Source organism: Sorex fumeus, unplaced genomic scaffold (assembly GCF_029834395.1).
Source record: "Sorex fumeus unplaced genomic scaffold, SorFum_2.1 ptg000058l, whole genome shotgun sequence".
Lineage (NCBI taxonomy): Eukaryota > Metazoa > Chordata > Mammalia > Eulipotyphla > Soricidae > Sorex > Sorex fumeus.
The window spans coordinates 2,745,044-2,770,523 of NW_026606115.1; the positions used below are offsets into that span (position 1 = coordinate 2,745,044).

General features: G+C 39.0%; 1 protein-coding gene and 1 pseudogene across 1 annotated transcript in view; one reads left to right on the top strand and one right to left on the bottom strand.

Moving 5' to 3' along the window:
* The window catches only part of WDR44 (WD repeat domain 44), a 126,374-nt gene that overhangs the window by 93,351 nt on the left and 7,543 nt on the right, over window positions 1-25,480 (bottom strand). The window lies entirely within an intron of this gene.
* On the top strand, window positions 365-969 carry LOC130034211 (enhancer of rudimentary homolog; annotated as a pseudogene).

The following is a 25,480-nucleotide window of genomic DNA, read 5'->3' on the forward strand; positions in this document are numbered from 1 at the left end:
AACACAGTAACATGTCTCACAATGGAGATGTTACTGGGCCCGCTTGAGCAAATCGATGAACGAGAGGACAGTGCTACAGTGCTCTGTAATCATAAGGTCCTAGGCTTGGTTCCTGGCACATGCCAAATAAAATGATTGTTTTCACACGTTTGTTATGTCAAATTTATATCAAGCTCATATCTGCATATAACATAATGTGTGGCATGTTATACTGAAGAAGTATGGTATAACCCTCATTTCAAATCAAATATTCTGGACACAAAACTCTTTCTCCAGGCAGGTGGGGAATGGGGGTGGAGGGCAGAAAAAAATCTTTCTCCAGTCCCCATTCATTGAGCAGTTTAGTTGAGTTTTCCTTTTGGCTGTTGGCGGCGTTGCTTCTCAGCTCCTGTGTGGCGGAGGTGTCGGCCAGGGGCTGCATCGAAAATGTTTGGTGCCATGTCTCACACCATTTTAATAGTCCAGCCCACCAAGAGGCCAGAAGGCAGAACTTATGCAGACTATGAATCCGTGAATGAATGCATGGAAGGTGTGTGTAAAATGTACGAAGAACATTCTGAAGAGAATGATCCCCAACAGTCCGTCTATCACATGATATCATTCAATTGTTTGATTTTATTGATGATCTGGCAGACCTCAGCTGCATCGTTTACCGAGCTGATACCCAGACATACCAGCTTTACAACAAAGACTGGATTAAAGAGAAGATCTAGGTGCTTCTTTGTCAGCAGGCTCAGCAGGCCAGGAAATAATTGAGCTGGAATCATCAGGGGGATGGGGGGTAGGCTTGGAATACAGGTGTGTACAGCAAACTCTAGTTGATGTTTTGTATTCTAATAATCCTGTTTCCATTTGGTACAATCTAGCCAGGGTTGAATGTATTGAATGAAATATGATGATCATGTTCTATCTGAAAACCCCCATTACCTCCTTCCCTCTTCCTATCCCCCCTCCTTTTTTTTTACTTAAAACATTTTTACGATGATTTAGATGGAGGCTGTTCTTTGTCAGTTATTGTTGGTTTCAGCCCTTCCAACTATTTATTTCCGCTTTAATAGTACTCACTATGCTAACCATTCTTCAGGATCATGTGGGGGGTGGGTGATGACACAGTTTTGAGCTCAAGATAAAATCTTAGTGAAAGACAAATAACTGTTCTTTGGTTAAAAAAAGAGTTTTCCCTTGGTAGCTAGTGTATTTCTGTTCAGTATCCAAGCATTTTGGTGTCAGCACAATATTCCTTATTTTAATACCTTAAAATGTTAATCTTTGATTTTCCAGGATAGTAGTTATTTTTGTTTTGTAAACTCTGATTTGAAGCATTGATAACCTTTAGCTACTTGAAGCATAATTTTAATAAAGTTATGACTCCAAAAGGTAGGTTTCCCAGTCATTGGGATTTGAATCTTATGGCAGTAGACAAAATATACCCACAGTTGCCTCCCTGCCCCAGTTTCAATAGGAAGCAAAATTCCAAAGCCTTTATGACCTCTGACAAAGTAATATTACAATCAATACAGTTCAAGGGATGGTATAAATATGTCAGCAATAAATACAGCAGGCTGTATTGAAGAAATTTTGAAGAAATTTTAGAAGTGAGCACACTACCTATTGATATTACCTAGTGTTAATGAAAATCATAGCATTTCCCCCAAAATCTACAAAGACTTAAAAACGAGTCAGAAGAAGAAATATTTGGGGTAGTTCCCCCACCCTATAGTTCTCAAGGGACCCTGGAGACACACATGATGATACTAGGCTACTAGGCCAACCAGGCTAAACAGTTGAATGCTGGGAACAGGAATGAAGTGCTGCTTATAACCAGTAGTGGTGGCGCTACTGGAGCCACTACAAGGGTTCTTGGGGTCCATGTAGTGCTAGGAATTGAACTTGGATTTCAGGGTAGGTAAGACATGCCATCCTGGACCTTTGAGTTATTGTCCCAGCACTGGTATATATATATATGTATATATATATATAAATATATATATATATGTATATACATACCTGGCGGTGCTCAGGGGTTATTCCTGGTTCCCTGGATCTGCATTCAGGAATTAATCCTGGCAGTGCACTGGGGACCATATGGGATGGTAGGGATTAAACCCGAGTTGGCTGAATGCAAAACAAGTGCCCTACCTGCTGTACCATGCTCCAGTCCCTGAAGAATAATTTTTTAATGTTTAAAGTCAGCTTAATGATCATACCTATATCTCATTTCACATGTGAATAAACTGTGAACCATGAAGCATAAATTAGGGGTCAAAGAAGTAGTATAAGGATTAAGGAGCTTGCCTTGCATGTGGCAAACCCTAGTTAAATCCCTGCACCACATATGATACACCAAGTAATGGCAGGAGTGAACCCTGAGCACTGAGTCAGGACTAAACCCTGAGCATTGTGCAAAGCTACAGAACCCAGTTGTCGCCACGCTCATAACCGATCTTCACAGACTCATCCCAAGCCCCACATGCATGAGAATAAATCCACTGAAAAACCCAGGTATACAGGACCAGAGACTGAAAATTCCAGGCCCCACGCAGTCGGGAATGAGCCGCCTCTTCCCATCTCCCCACCGTTCTTGTGTCCTGGCAATCACTCCCACGAACTGCTTCTGGAAGCCATTTAAGCGCAATAACAGCCATGATCCAGAGATTCACAAATGAATCTTGGAAGAGAGTAACACGCTGCAGAGATGTCTCTGGACCTCAATTATTTAAAATTTTAGAATTCCAGGAGTGCACAGCCACTTTTGTGGCTGTGTGAAACCTCATACTATTCATGGCGAGCAATACAAAATAAATTATCTAGCATCTGCCTGTGCAGCAGGCTTGAGTGGTGGTGGCAACGTTCAAAATAATGGTGGTGGGAAGGTGTAACAGTGGTGGGATTGGTGTGGAAATACTGAATGTAATCAATTATTGTGAACAATTTTATGAAAATAAAATTTAAAAATTAAAAAAACCTGATCATTATTGGGTGTGGTCCAGAAAACAAAAAGGTTAATCAATGTATTTAGCAATATAACAACATGCACTAGGCACTGGAAGTAAGGCAGTGAACCAAACAGACATCATAACCTGCACCCTTAGAGCTTTTACTAAAATTAAAGGCACAGTTAAAACTAGAAATAACCCTTTCTACTTATAACCTATGCAGTATCTTAGTTCATCTCAATAATTCTAACATCGTTTTCACAGTTTCATGAGGGTAGGCAGCTAGTCAAGAGAAAGTGTGACAGTTATTTAAAGTTTTGATTATCTAGAAGCATCAACACAAATTTCCCTGGAAAGGTTTAGGGGTCCAGAGACATAAAGGACAATAAGACAACAAACTGAAATATAAGGGTTTTATGTTTAGTCCCAAAAAAGAAGAATATGAGTGGGTATCAGTAGATCTGGCAGTAACATAGTATGTTATAATACAAAATATTTTGGAACACTAATTTGAAGAGACATATGCACCCCAGTACTTAGTGCAGCATTATTTACAGTGAATAAGAACTGGAAATAACCTTAAGTTTCTATCAACTGCTGAGTGGATAAAGATGTGGTATTCATACATACAACAGAGTACTCTTCAGCTATTAAACAAAAAAGAATATGGGGCTAGAATGACAGCTCAATGGGCTAAATGTATGCCTTGCATTCAGGAGACATAGGTTTGATATCTGGCACTGCTTGGTCCAAATTTTAATTATAGCTATTTTAAATATACACTACATTGAAAAAATATTATAAACCCACATATGCTAACCATATTTCATACCGACCAATTTCAATACATCCTTCAAATTCCATGTCAGATAATTTTGAAGCAATTTTTTACTTATGAAAAATTTCAGTATGTAACTGAAAAAAGATTTCTCCTTAAAACACAATCACAGGGCCACAGATGTGGCTCTCTTTTTTAAGGGCCTTCTTTTTTGAAGCGCGAAAGTTAGTTCACAACTGTCAGTGCTGGGAACTAGTCCCAGTCTGAGTGTGGGGGTTGCTCCTGGCAGTGCTTGGGTGACCATGCTGAACAGGAGTCAGATGTATGCAAACAAAGTGCCTAAACCCCTCTTCTCTCTATCTCTCTGTCTCTCTCTCTCTTTCGCCCCAGGTATATGGCTTAATGCAAGCCTTGCATGAGTGAGTTTAATCTCCAGTGTTTAATCCAGACCATCATGAAACATACCAAAAAAACTATCTAACTCTAACGCAAATCACAACACAAATCACATATTCAGCAACTCCTATATATCATACAAATTCCAAATTTCATCCCAAGATTGTCTCAATATTTTTCACAATTTGTTCATTTCAATCCAAAAAGATCCAAAAAAGGTCAATGAGTCCCCCGAGTACCACTGGGAGTAACCTTTGAGTACAGAGCCAGGAGTAGCTCCTGAGCAACCCCAGGTGTGACTCATAAACAGAAAAAAGAAAAACAACTCTCATGTGTTGCATTAGTTGATACATTACTTGTATGTGTTCCTTTCCAATCTCATGTGTTTCTCTGTTGAGGAACTAGGTTTTGAGGAGGTAGTAAAACTATTCTGCATAATACCATAATGATAGGTACATTCCATTATGTATTTGTACAGACCTGTAGAATATAAGATACCAAGAATGAATCATAAGGTAAACTATGGACTTTATGATAGGCAGATTATGATATTTCAGTGAGGGTCACCAAGTATAATAAATGTGCCACTCAGTGGGGGAAACTGAGTATAAGTGGGGAGAGGGCAAACAGAAAACCTCTCCACCTTCCTTTCAATTTTGCTCTGAAAAATAGTCTTAAAAATCAAACAAGAAATCAGGTTGTTCATCCTGTAGAATTTCTCATGGTGTGAATAGTGTAGATTACATCACCATGGTGACATGTCATAAGAATTATTTTAAAGAAAAACACAGAAGAGACTGGAGGGATAAAACAGGCACATGTCCAAGGAAATATGGAAAAAAGCAAAAATAACCTTTATGAGCAGAATCATAAAACATGGTATTCAGAATGTGGTGAGAATTTTAAAAAACAACAGAAACAAAGATTTAATTTATATTCAGAGCAAGAACTAAAAACAGGCACAGGTTTGCTGCTATATGGATAAATAAAATAATATAAAAGGCCACCTCAATTATTTTTTTCAATTAAGATTACTGATAGTCAAACCAGAGAGAGAAAAACAAATTGTAGAATAAGGAAACTGAACCCCAAAGCATGTAAGGTTATAAAAGTACCTAGCCAATCTAAAATAGCTCAATTGTCTGGTCCCAGACAAATTACATCTGTGAATTTACAGAGCTCAATCCTGATCTTTGAAGAATCAAGGTGGATGGAATAGAACAGTAAGAAAAACATCCTGATACTCAACACTAGGTAGCAGATAGTTGCTATAAACTAAACAGATTTGTTCAATATGAATCCCAAGCAAAATTTTAAAGCATGTTGGAAAAAGTTCTATATGGGGAGCCTGGAGGAATACAGTGCAGGGGTTTAGAACACTTGCCTGCCAGTGTATGGTCAAGAGTTCTAATAATCCTCCCCATCCCAATATGCCAAGCGTGACCTGGTAGTTATGCTGTTTGAGACTGTCAGCTATGCTATTTGTGATAGCTGGGGCAGCCACTGATTTTCATCTGCATAGTCAGGTATGTGGGAGCACCATGAGCATTAAAACCAAAGCAAACCCCAGTGAGCACCACAACTGTAACTTGTGTGTAAGAGAGCACACCCTGTTGAGCACCTGTGTAAATACTGCCACTAAGGAGTGTAAACTTTTTGTAAACACCATGGCCTAATGAGCAATCTTAAGGGCACAACAGCTAAAAAAATTGTGTGAGCACTGAAATCAGGTATCTGTATCCCTGGTCAATATACGAACAATAAGAAGAATGAAGAGAAGGAAGGTGGTGGGGTGAATAGAATAAAATAAAGTTGTAAAAATAAATTAAAAGATCTCTAGGCATAGGGGAACGATACTAACCAAGCGTCAGTAAGCCATTTAAGCCATTACAAAAAGCTAATTATGTAAGATTAACCTACAGCCAAGGATGTAGCTCAGCAGCAAAGCACATGCTTTGTATGTATGAGACCAAGGTTTGACCCCTTCCCCAAATACTCACCTAATTTCTTTTTTGGTAGGATTATTGGTTTCAGATATAAAACGAAAACTGTGCACACAAAAAACCCTGAATGTAAATGCCAAATTTTGTCATTTCCCCCCCCCCCCATAACAGCCTTTCCTTTCAGATAACAAAGTGATAGAGACTTTAGAAGAACAGATGTGTTTGTAACTGGTTGAACATTACTCAAGATATGCCGATCAATGAAAAACTAAGTAATAAATAAGTTATCGCTACTTTTGGAAACTCCATCCTAGCTGATATCTTGGGATGGGAGCACTGATGGCAAAACTATCAAATTTGCAGAAGACCCAAAATTAGGAGGGGTAAGAATACGTCAGGATCCCACCCCCCAAAAAAATTCAATAAGCTAAAACAAATGGCCAAATCTTAACAGAATGAAACATAGCAGAAATAAGTGTAAAATGCATAAAGGGGGAAGCTGGTGCCTAATAGAAAAGCAGGTGAAAACACTTAGGACATTTTTTGATTGTATGGACAGAGTAAATACAGCTCCTGAGGAGCTAATGTGATCGTAGGCAGAATTAACAGAGCTCTTAGGTCCAAGTCAAGTCATAAATTCTACTCTACTTGTTACCAGTAAGAACCGCTAAAGAACACAAGGCATTGGGCTGACGGGGGAAGGGGGAGCAAGCTCAAACGGCTCAAGCAATGCTTTGTACACTAGAGTCACAAGTTCAATTCCCAGAACACAGAGTATTGCCAGGAGTCATCCCTGAGCACAAGTAGGGAACAGAGCCACAAGTTCAATTCCCAGAACCCAGAACACAGAGTATTACTAGGAGTCATCCCTGAGCACAAGTAGGGAATAGTTTCTGAATACTGTTGAGTGTAGCCCCCAAGTCAAGCGCCAAAAAAATAGTACTGTAGCACAGTCCTCCCGTTGTTCATCGATTTGCTTGAGCGGGCACCAGTCTCCATTGAGACTTGTTACTGTTTTTGGCATATCAAATACGCCACGGGGAGCTTGCCAGGCTCTGTTTTGCGGGCAGGATACTCTCAGTAGCTTGCTGGGCTCTCTGAGAGGGACACAGGAATCCAACCTGGGTCAGCCTCATGCAAGGCAAAAGCCCTACTGCCGTGCTCCAGCCCATCAAAAATAAATAAATAAATAAATAAATAAACTGTCACTGTTCTCCTGTTGTTCATCGATTTGCTTGAGCGGGCCCAGTAATGTCTCCATTGTGACAATTGTTACTGTGTTTGGCATACTGAATATGTCACAGGTAGCTTGCAAGGCTTTGCCCTGCGGGCGAGATACTCTCGGTAGCTTGCCGGGCTCTCCAAGAGGGGTGGAAGAATCGAACTCAGGTCCACCATGTTGGCCGCTTGCAAGGCAAACGCCTTACCTGCTGTGCTATCGCTCCAGCCCAAATACATCAATTTGCTGGAGCAGGCCCAGTAACATCTCCATTGTGAGACTCGTTGTTACTGTCTGCGTTTGGCATATCGAATACTTCACGGGTAGCTTGCCAGGCTTTGCCGTGCGAGTGAGATACTCTTGGTAATTTGCTGGGCTCTCCGAGAGGCGCGGAGGAATCGTGCAGGAATCGAACTTGGGTCAGCCAGGTCGGCCAAGTGCAAGGCAAATGCCCTACCACTGTGCTATTGCTCCAGCCCAAATAAACACAAAAACTAAATAAAGAGTATTGTGCTTTAAATTTTATGATACTATGACAGGACAGCAGGTACGGTGTTTCCCTTGCATGTGGCCAACCCAGGTTCAATTTCTCTGTCCCTCTTGGAGAGCCCGGCAAGCTACCGAGAGTATCCTGTCCACATGGCAGAGCCTGGAAAGGTCCCCGTGGCAAATGCGATATGCCAAAAACAGTAACAACAAGTCTCACGAGGGAGATGTTACTGGTGCCCGCTCAAGCAAATAGATGAATAGGACAACAGTGCTACAGATGTATACTATGATACTATGATATTATGACATAATCTCTCTCTATATATATATATACCACACTAATAGGGCTAGAGTGATAGCACAGCAGGTAGGGTATTTACCTTGTACTTGGCCAACCTGGCCGACCCAAGTTCGATTCCTCTGCCCCTCTTGGAGAGCCCGGCAAGCTACTGAGAGTATCTCGCTTGCAGGGCAAAGCCTGGCAAGCTACCCATGACATATTTGATATGCCAAACATAGTAACAACAAGTCTCATGATGGAGACGTTACTGGGCCTGCTTGAGCCAATTGATGAACAACAGGAAGACAGTGCTACAGTGCTACTACACTGATAAAAAAGTATCTGAGAAACTAATTTGTGGAATGGCCTAGAATATGGTTTTTCCATTTTCTTTCCTGTGGCCTCCTCCCAACCTTATTTTCTTTCTATGGACCCCATCCCATGAATTGGAACATTAATCTCATGCTATGGCCCCATTTAAGACCATTTTTACCTGTGGGTCCCCACTGGACTATCCAGGGGGCTCATAGAGTGTCATATGGCTCACATTAAGAAATGCTAGTCTATAAAATGAGTAGAATAATAAAAAGAAGACTAAACTGGAGAAGGAAAGAAAGAAATGAGTGCTTCTTTACTTTTCGAATTGATTTTGTGTGCTGAAGAGATAGTACAGAGCTTAAGGTGCTCACCCGGCATGCAACTGATTGGTTCTATGGCAGGCACTGCATAGGATTCCCTGAGCACTAACAGGAGTAAGACCTGAGCACCACTGGGTGTGGACTAAAAACAAACAAAAGTGGTAGAACTGATTTTGGAGTACACAGATGATAAAACTTTGCATATAGACAAATTTTCTTATCAAAGATGTTTTAACTTTTAACCTCATTCTACATTTTATACATACAAAGACGATGTGTATCACATACATATATAATTATGAATAATTATGAATAAAATGAACAATGACTCAGATGAGACTGGGAATGAAAACTGCAACAAGATCAGTGCCTCCAAGGGAACTACTACTTAGTTTGTTGCTCCTTTACTTTTAAATATATTTATTTTATTGGAATCTACTCAATGGTTCTTGGGGGTCAATACTTCTGATACTGAGTCTGGCAATGTGGGCCTGCCTGATGGTTCGCCTGGTATGTGGTGCAGCTTGGGTCCAGAAGTTCTGGGTGCCAGCAGGACCACACCAGCTAGTATCAGGGATAGTGGGAAATCATGTACTAATTGGGATCAAACTTGAACCCTCAAACATGTACTCTACACCTCTGAGCTATCTCTCTGATGCTCTTTTTTTGGTTTTGTAGCTACACACAGCAGGGCAACTGTGCTCAGGGATCAATCTTGACAGGGCTCAGGAATATATGTGGTGCTGGAAATTGAACCAGGGTCATTTGCAGAAAAGGCATGCGCCTTAACCTCTGTGCTATCTCTCCCGCATATTTTTTTAAATGTTGCAAGGCTCAATATACTGAGTGAACGCTTTGCATGCAGAAGGTCTGAATTTGGTCCCTGGGAACAGCCCTGTGCAGCGCTGGGGTGATCCCCAAGGACAGAACACGAAGTATGCCCTCAAACAACCGGGTATGGCAGCCAAACCAACATATATTTAAACAGTTGTAACATACATGCATGCATCCCGAAATATTATTAAATTTTTACTATTTCTGAGCTTTTTTACACTGAAGTTTCACTTTAAAACTTGTAAAAAAAAGGCTCTGGGATCTTCAACAAACACAGCACACAAAAATCTTGACAACCCTGTCAGAATAAAGACTATTATATTTAAGTCTCACATTGTGCCAATACCCAGTCTCCTGCTTTTTTCCCACCTTGGGCTGCCAGATTTAGCAGCTACAAAAATAGGCTTCCCAGTTAAATTCTAATTTTAAGGTATGCAACAAAAACATTTTCACATTTTCAGAATGTTTACCTGAAACTGTGACTGAATTGAGAGTTTTGTCTTCTATCTTATAATGCCATGGCCCAAGTTAAACAAACCTATGTTTTATTAACATGTGATAAACGGTTAAGATGGGAAATATAAGGCTGATGTCATTGTATAAATATTCACTAGTGCTTACTGACTGTGCAAAAATCTTTGCACACATGGTATCCAACATTTATCCCGTTAGTGTTGTCAGTGTATATGCCCAAATGCAAACACTATATATGTGTGTGACTATATATGCATATATGCATATATGTTTGGTTTGGGGAACATACCCAGCAGTACTCAGGGCCTACTCTTGGCTCTGTGCTCAGGGATAATTCCTAGCAGTGCTCAGAGGACCATATGTGGTATCAGGGATTGAACTGATACTGAATTCTTTAAACCCTGAATTTTTTTCTAGCTAGAAATAGGAAAGTATTTAACAGCTCTTAAATTATCAATTCCTTATTGTTTTTATTTGGGGGGCCACACCCAGCAATGCTTGGGGGTTACTCCTAGCTATGTACTCAAGAATTACTTCTGGTAATGCTCGGGGAACCATATGGGATGCCTAGGACTGAACCCAGGTTGTCCATCTGCAAGGCAAGCACACTAACCATTGTACTACGGCTCAGTGTCTCCCTTGGAAATTCTTGGTCAAGAGGGTTGGTAATTCAATACAAGGGCTCCAGAATGAAGTGCTGGTGGTACTACCATAGTAGTACTTGAAGGCTTCCAAGTTCACACTTGGCGGTGCTTGGGGCCTGACCACATGCAGTGCTGAGAATCAAACTTGACAGTACTTAGGGACCATATGTGGTACTGGGGATCAAAACAGGTTAAGCTGCATGCAAAACATCTGAACTGAAACATCTGAACTATATCCTCTGGCCCAACAACACTCCTCTGTTGGCTTAGACTACCACAAAAAATTAAATGATGACTACTATAAAAAAACTGAATCTAAAAATTATATTGAAGAAAACATAGGCAGAACTGTTTATGACACTGAATCTAGAGGTATCTTCAATGATTCAAAGCAATTGGCAAGCAAAAAGAAGCAAAATCAAATAAGACATCAAATTCACAAGCTTTTGCACCACCGAAGGAACTATGACCAGAATGAAAAGAAAATTCACAGACTGAGAAAATATTTGTCCACCATTCCCCCCTGACAAAGGGTTAATATCCAAGGTATATGAAGAATTGTAAAACTTAACAGGAAAAAATCACCCCCATCAAAACATAGGGAGAAAAGATGAACAGATACTTTCTCAGAGACTTACAGATGGCCAACAGATACAGGAAAAAATTCTCTGCATACCTTAATATCATGGAAATGCAAATATAAACAAGGTTATCATCTCATGCCAGTGAGATTGATATATACCAAAAAGGGTGAAAACAACCAGTGTGGATGTGAGGAAAAATAAATCTTTTACTACTGCTGATGGGGCTGTCTAGAGTTTCAACTTTTTGGGAAAATAATATGGATGCTTCTCAAAAAACAAAGCACAGAGGGGTCTGAGTGAGTAGGGTGCTTGCCTTGCATGGAGCCGATGTGGGTGCAATCCCTGTAGTCCCATATGGTCCCCTGAGCATGCCAGGAGTGATCCCTGAATGCAAAGTCAGGAGTATGCTTTGAGCAATATTGGGTATGGCCCAAAAATTAAACAACAACAACCCAAAAAAATCCCTCTAAGAACAGAGTTTCTACATTTTGGCATCTACCCCAAAGACCCAAACACTCTATTCAAAAAAGACATTTGTGCTCCTATGTTCATAGTAGTATTATTCACAATAACCAAAACTTGGAAACATCCTAAGTGTCAAAGAATAGACAACTGGATAAAGAAACTGTGGTATATGTATGCAATGAAATACTACTTGGCTATAAGATAAAACCATGCAATTTGCTACTATATGAATAGAACTGGAAGATTTCATGCTAAATAAAGTCAGCCAGAAAGAGGGAAAGATACAGAATAATATCGACATATGTGGGCTATAAAGAAGCATAATAAGGGGATTGCGAATGACCAAAAACCACAGAATCTAAAAACTGGTCTATGAAACAGAACTTACCTTGGTAGTGAGACTTGGGTGGGGGCTAAGGGAAAAAAACCCTGGGGCATTGGTTTGAGGCAAGCAAACACTCTGGTAGGGAACTGTAGTATTGGGATGCCTTATGTATAGAGCCCTACCATTAAAAGTATTATAAAATTGCAAAAACACAGTGACTCAAATATACTTTAAAAAACAGAAAATTCCTATATATACTGAGTTGTAATCAACTGAATTTATAGGTTTATGAAATTTATATAATTTTGAAATAGTCCATAGTCTATGTGTTCAAAATAAAGGTAACCTGTATAAGTCAAATAAATATCAACCTTCTAGATAAGTAGCAATGAAAATTAAACTGTCATAAAAAAGAATTAAATTACTACAAATAAAAGTCAATTTAGGATACTCTTCCTTTATAAAAAAAAGGACATTAGAAATATTTCAGATGTTACTTTTTTATCAATTACAAAAACTGACAAGCTTCCTGCAAAATGAAGTAGTCTGCTTCTCCATTCTGTTTGTGCATAATATCAATATTCTCCTATAATCTGAAGTACTAATAGCTCTGAAATGTGAATGGCAATCAATACAAGTCAATTAAGAGCGAATATAGATTAGATTCCCTAAACAGAAGCTAGTTGTATGGCACTGCTTGGCTTACTGCAAAATGCATGTTTTGAAATCTGTTACTGACATGCTAAGTAGGAGTCTAACTTGGTTTTTAAGAGCTTTCAGAGAGTGGTTTCTCCCAAGAAATCGTAAGATCATCACTTCTAATTTTAAACTCAGATCTTTAGTGCTCATGCATAATAGTTTCAGGGAAATAAGGACTTAGAGAACACTCCATTTCTGTGGTTTGAAAGAGGTTATATCTCATGAACTATCCTATCTCTCAGTTTTCACCCTTTAGCTATAGACAGATCCTTCTGTCTTTTGGACTTGGTATTTCTCTACCTTGTACCTGAGGGTTATCTGAAAAACAAGTATACAAGGGTGAGAGAGATAGTACAACAAGGAGGTAGGGCATGTGCCTTGCACAGGGACTACCTGGGTTCAATCCCTGGCACCACATATGATCTCCCGAGTCATGCCAGGAGTCATTCCTGAGCCAGGTGAGGCCCAAAAACTGAATAAAGGACAACTCCCAAACCTCCAAAATCAGACACAATATGTAAGCATTCTAAGAATAAGGAAGAACTATACACTATTAAACTAACATTTGCCACTGGCTTCACAGTTCAGCTGGAAACTCAAAATATCCAACTCCTTAAGTGTAAGTAAAATATACAAGCTCTCTCACACCCAGCATTCCCCTTTCTAGACTTCTCACTCCATGGTGTGAAAAGAATATAATGAAATAATTAGGCAGCACACAGAAAAAGGCCTAAAATGGTCTTTTGTTTTTTTGTCAGTAAGACTTTTTTTTTTTGGTTCTGAGAAAAAGGTATTTGGTTCTGAAGAAGCTTCCTGTCAGATTGCAAAATTCCTGACAGACTCCTGAAAAGGTAAAAAGGAGCAATAACATGGAAATAGGGAATGAGTCAGCTGGAATAAAACTGGTTGCTTGGGAAACATTTTTTTCTCATAGAAGACGACTATCAAGGACTTAACAAAGGAATTATCGTATAGTATGATTTTCTTTTTTATCCTCTTTTATTGTCTGTGCAATCAGGAAAACATAAAATTAACACAAGTAAGCAGTATGCTAAGGAACTGAATCCAGCAGAAACCAAAAACTAGCTTGCCTGTACAAAGAAGGTACTGGGATTCTAGGTTCTCAAGATGAACAGGATAGAGTTAAGGCCTCAGTCAGTCATTAAAGTAAGCAGGTAATTAAAGGGCTTTGCTTTCCAAAGCTAAAATAGGAAGATCTAGTGGCAAACTAAGGCCAACACTAAAGTGCTAAGTCTAAACTAAAAGTCTGAGAGTTCTGGTGCTCAAGAAACACTGAAAAGATTTTTTTCTACTCTTATGCCAGACAGGAAAACAACAAAAACAAAACCCCAGGCTGAACAAAAAATTAAAAATTATTCAGAGACCATAGGCATCTCAACAGGCTGGAGGTGATGCTTTATATGCGGGAGCCCCAAGTTGAATTTCTAGCACTGCATGTCGACTGGTCTGCATGCAGGGCAGGGTCTGGAGTAGTCTGTCCCTACTCTGCCGGATGCGGCCTTCTCCGACATCTCCCCCCCCCCCAAAAAAAAAGTTCAAATTCAAAGAACAAGATAGTGTTTTGTTTCTTAAATCATCTTCTAATCTTGCAAAATTTGGTATGGAATATTGTTCCCTGGAACTGATATGTGTGTGTGTATACATAAATATATATGTATGTATATACACAGACATACATATATATGTATGTCTGTGTATATATATATGTATATATATATATATATATACACACATATATATAATTATTCCATTGGCCAAGGTTTACCAGGTTAAATACTAAGAGGAAAAAAAACCAAGAGAGGGCAGGGGAATAAAGCAGTATGTGTCTTCAATCTAATATCAGTATTAAAATTAAAGAAAAGAGATCTAAGAAAACTTATATCCTGGCCTTCAAACTCATATCACTGGTAACAGTTACCACTCATCTTATTTTAAGCTGCTGAAACAAGAAGTAACAATCCCAACTAAAATTGCAGTCTAGGAAAAAATGCTATGCAATCATAAATCACTCTTATTTTCCTAGTATAACCTAGAATGCTGTGGTTTTATTTTTGTTTGTTTGGGGGCCATACCTGGTTGGTCTTCAGGGATGTGGTGCTGGGGATTCAAGTATCTAAAACCTTACTGTATCTCTCTGGCCCTTAAATTGTCATATTTTATCAAGCCAGTCAAAATAGAAATTGTTCAAATTTCTGTAGCTAAGTGGTAATATCTTAACAAGACTGATAGGGCTGGAGAGAGAGTACAGTGGGTGGGCACTTGCCTTGCACAGAGCTCACCGGGTTTGATCCTCAGCATCCCATATGGTTCCCCAAGCACAACCAGAAGTAATTCCTGACTGCAGAGCCAGGAGTAATTCCTGGGTACTGCCAGGTGTGGCCCCAACACCCACTGAAAAGAAGACTGACAAAAAGATGAGAATATAGTAATTATAATTACTGGAGAATAAGTTAATCCTCAAGATTTGAATCATTCTTTTATTCTTTAAAAGACCATTTTAAAAAGACCATTTTAAGTCTAAGATACTAAGAAGAAAAGAAGTAGAATTCATATTAAACATCTAATTATTTTACCAATATTAACTGAAACTGATGGCAAGAATATCTGGCAGATGGGTATTCAATCATTGTATAACTGAAACCCAAGCACAAAAAATTTGTAAATCTACAACTGTACCTCATAGTGTTTCACTAATAAAAATTTAAAAAATTAAAATTAAAATTAAAAATAAAATAAATAATGTAAAAAAAAGAATATCTGGCAGAACAGCTTTCTGTTTTGGGAAAGCAGCTTTTGTGGCAGTAATTTAAAATAATTTTCAATGAAATAAAAGGAGGCTGTAGCATTGCACTGTAGCACTGTCCTCCCATTGTTCATCGATTTGCTGGAGCGGGCCCAGTAACGTCTCTGTTGTGAGACTTGTTGTTACTGTGTTTGGCATATCAAATACATCACAGGTAGCTTACCAGGCTTTGCCATGCAGCGAGATACTCTCTGTAGCTTGCCAGGTTCTCCGAGAGGGGCGGAGGAATCGAACCTGGGTTCGCCGTGTAGGCTGCACGCAAGGCAAACACCCCAACCACCGTGCTATCGCCCCAGCTTCAAAAAGGAGGCTATAATGAAATATAAATTCATTCACATATAAATCAGTAAAAAACTGAAAAAAATACTTGGGGCTGGAGAGAAAGCTTAAGTAGTACAGCATAAACCTAAAATGTGTAAGACCCTTAATTTAATCCCCATCACCACATATAGCTTTTCCATCCCCCTCAGCACTGTTGCATGTGGGACTTAGCAAAAAATAAGATAATTAAAGTAGTTGCATCTAGTTTAAAATAAGAACCTAATTTTCCAAAACTAAATTTATGTAATTCCTGAAAGTGCTGCTTGATAGACTACTTGAGGAATTACTGTGGGTGGGGGTCGGGGGTGGGAATTATAACATTTCACTGGGCCTTCTCCAAAAATCCTAAAGGAAACACATCCTACTCTGCAGGTTTACGACCATTCAGTAAACCCCCACATTAAATTGTAACTCCAGAAAAGGGCAATGATAATCACAGTCTCATTTTGTCAAAGTGGGTCAGAAAAAAAGTCCATTTATTCATGATTTAAAGTAATTTCTAGTAAAATCACCAGAGATGGAGATAACTGAATTTATGACTTCCTAGAGAAGTCAACACCCCATGGAGTAAGTCTAAACGGCTTTGTGACTTTTAAAAAAGTAAACAAATAAGACCTTGGGCTACAGGCCATATTACAGAAGTTTTATCAAGTAAACTTGCTAGCAGGATTGTCCAAGTTATCTAAAATATCCAATGGTGTACTAATCTTAAAAAGTAAATGCCAGTAACTTCTAAGGTCACCCTATAAAAGAATTAGAATTCTAAAGAACCAATTACAACCTTCCCTTTGAAATAACTTTTAGAATATTTATTAAGGCACCACAATTTAGTGATTCACAGTTGAGTTTTTCAATAAATCAATTATATTGTCGGTGAACTGGCTGTTCAGACATTCTTTTTTTAAATTTTTTAAAATTTTATTTTATTGAATAACCATGAGATATATTTATAAGCTTTCATGTTTTGAGTTACAATCAAACAATGATCAAACACCCATCCCTCCACCAGTGCACCTTCCCCACCACCAATATCCCCAGTATACCCCCCCCTTCCCACCTTCCCCCTGCCTCCCTGGCAGACAATTTCCCCCATACTCTCTCTCTACTTTTGGGCATTATGGTTTGCAATACAGATACTGAGAGGTTATCATGTTTGGTCCTTTATCTACTTTCCCTCCAAACATCATTTTCTTAGTGATCCCTTTTCTATTCCAGCTCCCTCTCCCCCTGCCCATGAGGTGAGCTTCCAACTATGGAGCAATCTTCCTGGCCCTTGTGTCTACTGTCCTTGGGTGTCAGTCTCATGTTATGTTATTTTATACTCCAAAAATGAATGCAGTCCTTCTATGTCTGTCCCTCTCTTTCTGACTCATTTCACTTAGCATGATACTCTCCATGTCTATCCACTTATAAGCAAATTTCATGACTTCATTTCTCCTAACAGCTGCATAGTATTCCATTGTGTAGATGTATCAAAGTTTCTTTAACCAGTCATCTGTTCTCAGGCATTCTGGTTGTTCCAGATTTTGGCTATTGTGAACATTGCTGCAGTGAATATACAGGTGCAGATGTCATTTCTACTGTGCTTTTTTGCACCCTCGGGATATATTCCCAGAAGTGGTCTTATGGGGTCATATGGAAGCTCAATGTCTAGTTTTTGGAGGAATGTCCATATTGTTTTCCAGAAAGGCTGGACCAGTTGGCACTCCCACCAACAGTGAAAGAGCGTCCCTTTTCCCCCACATCCATGTCAGCACTGGTTGCTTTTGTTCTTTTGAATGTGTGCCAGTCTATGTGATACCAGATGATATCTTATTGTTTTGATTTCCATCTCCCTGATGATCAGTGATATGGAGTATTTTTTCATGTGCCTTTTGGCCATTTGTATTTCTATTTTGAGGAAGCTTCTGTTCATTTCTTCTCCCCATTTTTTGATGGGGTTGGTGGTTTCTTTTCTTGTGCAATTCTACTAGAGTCTTGTATATCCTGTATATCAATCCCTTTATCAGATGGATACTGGGTAAATAGTCTTATTTACCCCATTCTGTGGGCTCTCTTTAGACAGAGATTCTGTATACTTTTTCTTTGCTTCCACTTCATTGTTTATCATCAAAGACAAACAAAATTCAAAACAAATCATTTATTGCCACTCAATTCCTCTTTTGCAAACCACAGCACCCAAAAACAGAGAGAGAACAAAAGGGAATGCCCTGACACAGGGGTGGGGTGGTGTGAGATGGGGGGGTGGGAGGGATGCTGGGAGCATTGGAGGTGGGGAATGGGCACTGGTGGACGGATGAGTACTCATTGTACAACTGAAACCCAAGCACAAAAATTTGTAAGTCTACAACTGTACCACATGGTGTTTCACTAATAAAAATTTTTTAAAAATTAAAAAAAAATCATTTATTATTATTTAATTAAAATATACCACTGGAGGGATGGGGGTGGGAGGGATATTATCCATGGTGGTGGAAAATGGGCACTGGTGGAGGGATGGGTATCTGATCATTGTATAATTGAAACCGAAGCACAAAAAATTGTAAATCTACAACTTTAAAAAAAATAAAATAAAATAAAGGGAAAAAAAATATACCACTGGAGGGGCTGGAGAGATAGTACAGTGGGTAAGGCACTTGCCTTGCATGCAGTGGACCCAAATTATATCCTGGACATCCGTTATGGTCCTCAGAGCACTGCCAAGAGCAATTCCTGAATGCAGAGACAGGGGTAACCCCTGAGCATTGCCAGGTGTGGCCCCCAAACCAAAAATTAAAAATAAAAAACATTTAAAAATACTACTGGGATTTGGGCCCGTATAGGTATAGCAATGGGCTGAATACATGTAGGAGGCCCAGGTTCAAACCCCAGTACAGCATGGTTCCCTCCCTGACTGGGAGCAACCCTCAAGCACAAAACTCAGAGCAGCTCCTGAGCACTGTTACGTGTGGTGGCCCCCAACAAGCAATAACAAAAGATATTGTTGAGGACAAGAGATGGCTCAGAGTGTGAGCGTGCATATTCTACATGTAGGAGCTGGTATTGCACAGATAGGAGTAACCCTAGAACACTGAGCATGACAGGATCTGTTGCCCTGCCACCAAACACACAAATTACTGTTATCTCTGATAAGAGGTTTGGTTAGGAAAAAAGGTATAAATTCATGACTGAACTAAAGGTTTGGAATAGCTGGGAACTTTATGTTCTCTCTCAGTATCATGAATAATATAAAACAGAGAATCCTTCATAGAAAATTTAATTTTAAGCATCTTATTTCACAAATTATATTTCTATACTTCATGTATTTGAATTTCTACCTCTACATTTTTTTTGCATCACACCCAGCAATGCTCAGGGGTTACTCCTGGCTCTGCACTCAGGAATTACTCCTGGTGGTGCTTGGGGGATGCTGGGAATCAAACCCGGGTTGCCCTACCCACTGTGCTATCACTCCAGCCCCCTCTACCTCTACATTTTTTATCAATGTTTCAAAGACTTCATCTTCTAGGAAAATTCAAATTGCCTACTATACTTGCCTACATAAAATATTCCATAGGTCAAGTTTATTATAAAAATATTAGTCAATCTTATTTACATTTTAAAAAGTAATTACCAATAATGCATTTTTCCAATTACCTATCTACTAGAAATGCATGTTCCTATTAATCTGACATCACATAGATGTTGATTAGGTGGAAAAAATTAATAACTACCATATGAATTCACTGTGACTTGCTAGAAAACATGTTTGAAGAGGAAGAAAAAAAGGAAACATTGTGTTTCCAATTAGTGGCTTATAGCCAAATATATGAATCAGAGTTATACACACACACAAAAGCAGGGGGAAAATCCTGGATTAAGACTTTTGAATGAAGCACAGAAGCTCATATTAACAGAGGTTCAGAGCTTGTGATTTCCCTCAGGAATAAAGCCCCATGCCCTTTGAAATGCAGTTAGCAGTGACTGAAATTCCAATTTTTTACAGTAGCAAGGTCTTTATCAGACCTAACTAGTCTAACATAATCAATTCTGACGCAGCTTAGAAAAGACTATTTTAAAAAGCAAATGTATGTAACCAAATGGCAGCCGAGCTAGTCTGTCACTCTAATAATTTGCATTTAATTTATAAACCAACGCCACTTCAATAAAGCCCTAAAAATACCTAACATCCCAGCATGTCTATAATTTATGAAAGTAAAAAATACACCTAACGTTTTACATTGCTGTTGAAAACTATCATCTATTTCTTTTCATTTGGGGGCAACACCTAGCTGTGCTCAGGTCTTGGCAGTGCTCAGAAACCAAATGTGGTCCTGGGGATCGAACCAGGGTGAGTGTGTTGAATGGCCTTAACCCCTGGGCTATTATTCAAACCTCACCCAGAAAATCATCTAATTACCAAAACAGTGAAGTACCATTTTTGTTGGCAGTCCTCATCCACCCATGAGGTAATTTTTTTATTTGCAAAATCAGAGTACTGTTTTACCCATTTCACAAAAAGCATCCTTGTATCTCATGAAACTATAGGATAATAAGCAGAGATAATGTGAGTAAAAGCCTTCAGAAAACTAATGCCTAATATTAGTGGACAGTACAGAAAGTTCACTTTGTCCACAAACAACACAATGGGCTAGAAATATTTCTTTCTTATTGTGAACACATTCACTATTGAAAAAAGGGGCTGGTAAAAAAGGAACTAGTAGGATTGCAGGATAATTGACAACCCCACCCTAGTTTTCATTGTTAGCATTTAATATTTACTGAAATCAGGATGTCTCTAAATTACAAAGGTCCCAGAAATCAAAACAGTGATTCCTGTCTCAGTTTCCTTCATTTCTTCTCTCTTTATTCAAAGAAGTGGTATGAGCAAGAATGTGGTATGAAAGTGGCAGAGAAGAAAGAACCATGAAATTTAAAAGGAGAAAATATTGTGAGAAATGTAACACTTCTGATGCCTAAACACCATATCATCTCCACCTAAACCTTTTATCACGCTACACATCAACTGGCCAAAGCTCTGTGCTGGGAAATAAGTCAAAGGTTAAACCTCAACAGGTAAGAGTTATGACCTGGGATAGACGTAAATCAACTTAAAAGGGAAAAAAGACTGATCTCAGTCATTAGGCTTAATCCTAGCCAATCTAATAAAGATAAAATATCAACTGCAAAATATTGACAAACTTACACATTTTCACTTATAAAAGCAAATTCTGTCAACTATTTACCTATTCCTCTGTTTCCTCTCTTCCACAAACCCAGTAACTTAGGAGAAATACTCAAACCACTTGCCATTTTGGTCTGACACTGGTGTATATATTTTTAAATACACATCTCTCTGAGCACCGCCAAGAGTGATGGTTAGAGAGATAGTACAGGGGTTATAGTACTTGCCTTGCATGTATCTGACCCTGGTTAGATTTCTGATACCACCTAATATTCTCCCAAACACCTCTAGGAGTGAGAGAGATAGAAATAAGTCCTCAGCACCACCAGGTGTGATCACCAAACCAACACACACACACCAAAAAAGCACAAAAGATAACATACACATTTTCTAAAAACTCAAATTATTATTACCGCTAATAGCCAGAAAGAGGAATCCCTTAGAGTCCTAATTTGAACACTTCTAGGAACAAATTTAAAAGAGAACTATAGGGGCTAGAGGTACAGTGAAAGTAAAGTGCCTTGCATGCATCCAACCTGGGTTTAATCACCAGCACCCCAATCAGCCAGGAGTGATTCCTGAATGCAGAGCTAGAACTTAAGCTCTGACCACCACCAGGTAACAAACAACCAAATAACAAAAATGAATAAAAAGAACTACAAATATTAAGTTTATCCATGGCTAAATCTCCAGTTCACGAGCAAAGCCATGGGCTGAATACATAGTTCAATAAAGGCCTAAAGTGCATGCTTTTTGTTTTTAGACCAGGCCTGCATTGGTACAAAGGACTTACTCCTGACTTCGTGCTCTGGCATCACTCTTGGTGGTGCTCAGGGGACCTTATTAAGTTCTTGGAATGGAACCGGGGGTTGGCTGCATACAAGGCAAATGCCTTAACTCCTGTATTATCTTTCTGGCCCTTTAATGCATGCTTTGGATGGCTAAACTCAATCCCCAGCACTGCATGATCCAGGAGGGTTGCCAAGATTGCCAGGAGCACCCCTCCAGCACAGAGTCCAACACTCCAAAACTAAATTGCCACAACCCCAAATAAAAAGGAGCAATGCCAAAAAGAACGCACATCTTCTCTTAAGGCTACTTATCAACCAAAATGCCTGCTACTGAGAAGAAAGTGGGCATGAGTCTACTTCTAGGTTTTATCTGTTGGTTCTCTAGAAAGTCTGACTTGTGGTTCATAAGAATGCCCATGGTTCAATGATTTTGTACTTTAATAGTCTGTTATAATCAGCAGTAGACTATTACAGATAAAAAACAGGTATGGCTTTAAAGCAGGTATGGTTTAACAGGTTGTCTACTGTAGAATATTATTGACATTTTCCATCAGAAATTTAAAAAAAAATGTTATACTTCACTCACGGTTTAAAAAGATTTTTTCCCTTCCCACTCTTTTATTTTCTTCTTTTTCATCTTTTTGTTCTGTTGTGCCAATAACCAAACTCAAGGCCTCACACACAGAAGGAAAGTGTTCTACCTGTGAGCCACATCTCTGCCCTATTATTAAAAGAAATTTTAAAGGGTATGACACTGTGAAGAAAGTAAAACTTTTCTTTGCTTCTAAAAAACAAATTTACAGCAAGAGAGATAGTAGAGTGGGTAAGGTATTTGTCTTGCATGGAGCCAACCCAGGTTCCATCCAAGGCATTGCATATGGTTCCCTGAGCCCTGCAGGAATAATCCCTGTGCACAGAGCTAACAGCAAGCACTGAACACCATCTGTGATTGCCCAATTCGCCCCCCATCTCTCAATCTCTTGATATATATATATATATATATACACACACATATATGTGTGTATATATTACATATTCTTTGGTGGAGGGCTTCCAAGCAGTATTCAGGTGATTCAGGAGCCACTCCTGGCAACAACTGCCCAAATTTACAAAATACTCAATGCTTGGCACAGTGGGTAGGGAGTTTGCCTTGCACGAGACCAACCTGGCCAACCCAGGTTCGATTCTTCCACACCTCTTGGAGAGCCTGACAAACTACCGAGAGTATCTCGCCCACACAGCAAAGCCTGGCAAGCTACCCGTGACAAGCAACCCGTGACAAGCTACCCATGACATATTCGATATGCCAAACACAGTAACAAGTGTCACAATGGAGATGTTACTGGACCCACTCGAGCAAATCAATGAACAACGGGAGGACAGTGACAGTGACAGTGACAGTGACTCAATGCTTGAGCATGCTGATTCAGTGCTGCTCAATTCTAGAGGTGCTGACAGGCAATCAGGACCACTCCTGGCAGTTTTGGGGGTAGGTAAGCCAATGCTCAGAATTAAGCTCAGGGCCTCAATCATGAATGCATATCTCAGTCCTTTTAGTTCTTTTCATGACTCAAAGTTTTCTGCTTTTAATGTATTTGTGCAATGGAATAAAGTTCTCCTTGTGGCATTCAACCAAGTTCTGAATAGGATATACCAGTCTTAAATCATTCAGATAACGATTAAAAATCTAAACCATGAAATTTAAATAAAACATTGCAAAACTTACAAGTTTACTACATAATCTAATTTGGAAAGATAAACACTTCTCAAAAGGTACACAGAATAGGGCCTGAGAGATAGGACAGGTGCTTGCCTTGCATGTTGATGACCTAAGTTCAAATTCTGACACCATGTAGGGTCACCTGAGCACTGCCAGGGATGAGTCCTGAGAACCACCAGGTATGGTCCCAAACCAAAATTCCTAAAAGGTACACACAATGTATTAAGAGTACAATTACACTTTGATTTTTAAAAAGACCTCACTTAAATTATTGTCGTGTATGGAAATGGATACTGATATTGGCTGCCATCAGCTAATTAAACACATCTAACTCAGTTAATTCTGGGGTTAGTTAAATGTTTAAAAACATTTATTTTTTATAAATAAATAAATTAATATTTATTGCGTACAATATTGCAATGAGCATGAACATTCAAAGTCCTAACACTAACACTAATAAATTAGGAGTTTGTTTCATAAAATTTCTTTTATCTTTACTATTCTTTTTTTCTTGGTGTCCAGAATGAAACCCAGAGCCTCCCAGGATCTGCCACATGTAACACAAGTACTCTACCACTGAGCTACATTCTTGGCACCCAAAATATTTAGTTTTAGCAGGAGAGGTATACATTTATAATTTTAAATATTTTTGCTGTATAAATGCCAAGGCTTTTAAGATACATATTATAATTATCAAGTGAAAATGAAAGACGCAGAAAGGCTCTAAAGACACATACTACTATTCAGACTGGACCTTTCTTTTCCTGTTAACTCAAAGATCTTTCCTATTACATTTCTACAGTTTTCTCAAATTGAATTAATCTAAAAGTTATTCTTACTACAACCTACAGAAATCACTTTTGCTAAAAGCCAGACTATTTGACAGTTGTGAAGTCACAGGCAAGTTGGTGAAGATAGAGTCTAAAATCACATCTTCAGGCTAAAGAGATAGCTCAATGGGCTATGTGTATCAAGCTTTGCACGCAGTAGACAGGGTTTTCAATCCCCAGCATTGTGTGGTTCCCTGGGTACTGCTAGGCATGATTCCTTGAGCACCAAGCTGGGAGTATACTGTAAGAACCACCAGGTGTGTCTCAAAAATAAGTAACATAACATCTGTAAACATATTTCTTTTGGGGGCCAAATCCAATGGTGTTCAGGGTTCACTCTTGGCTCTGGGTTCAGGAATCATTCCTGGGAGTGCTCAGGGAACCATATGTGGTGCCAACGGCTAAACCCAGCTTAGCCATATGCAAGACAAGCACCTTACCTTACCTTACTGTAATATCTCTCTGGCCTTACAAATATATTTCTTAAACAGTCACTCTTTTTTGTTTGGGTTTTTTTTTGTCTCACCCTGTAGTACTTGAGGCACCGTATGGTGCTAGAGATCCAACTTAGGGCTCCCACAAACAAAGCATAAGTCCAGTACATTGAGCTATGTCCCTGACCCTTTAAATGGTCACACTTTATCTTGAAATATATTCTAGATAATATTACAAAGGGATAGCCATTGGATGTCAGTGACGCAATGCATTCAATCCTTAAGACAATGACTAACAATGAAATTGATAAAATTAGTATGAGGAAACTGATGTCAAAATGTGATTTTTGTTAAATTCTGTATGTTTAAAATGTTTGGAGAAAAGAAAGGTTTTGTGAGCTTAAAACTAACTGTCCCTAATGGAATGCCAAACTGTAAACTGCTAGGCAGCTGCAGCTGGTAATAAAATACTAAGGCCAGAAGAGATTTAGTGAACCTGATTATATGGTAACCCTAGTATCAGAGAAAAGGCAAAGAGCTGGAATAACTGATAGGGTGGTTACTATAGTAACCAAGATAAATCTGTATACTGACTAAGGAAAACACTAGGATTGTCATCAGGTATGAGGGCCCACATTTATGTTTTACACGCTTTTTTCTCACAATTTTTAATCATGAGATGACAGACCATT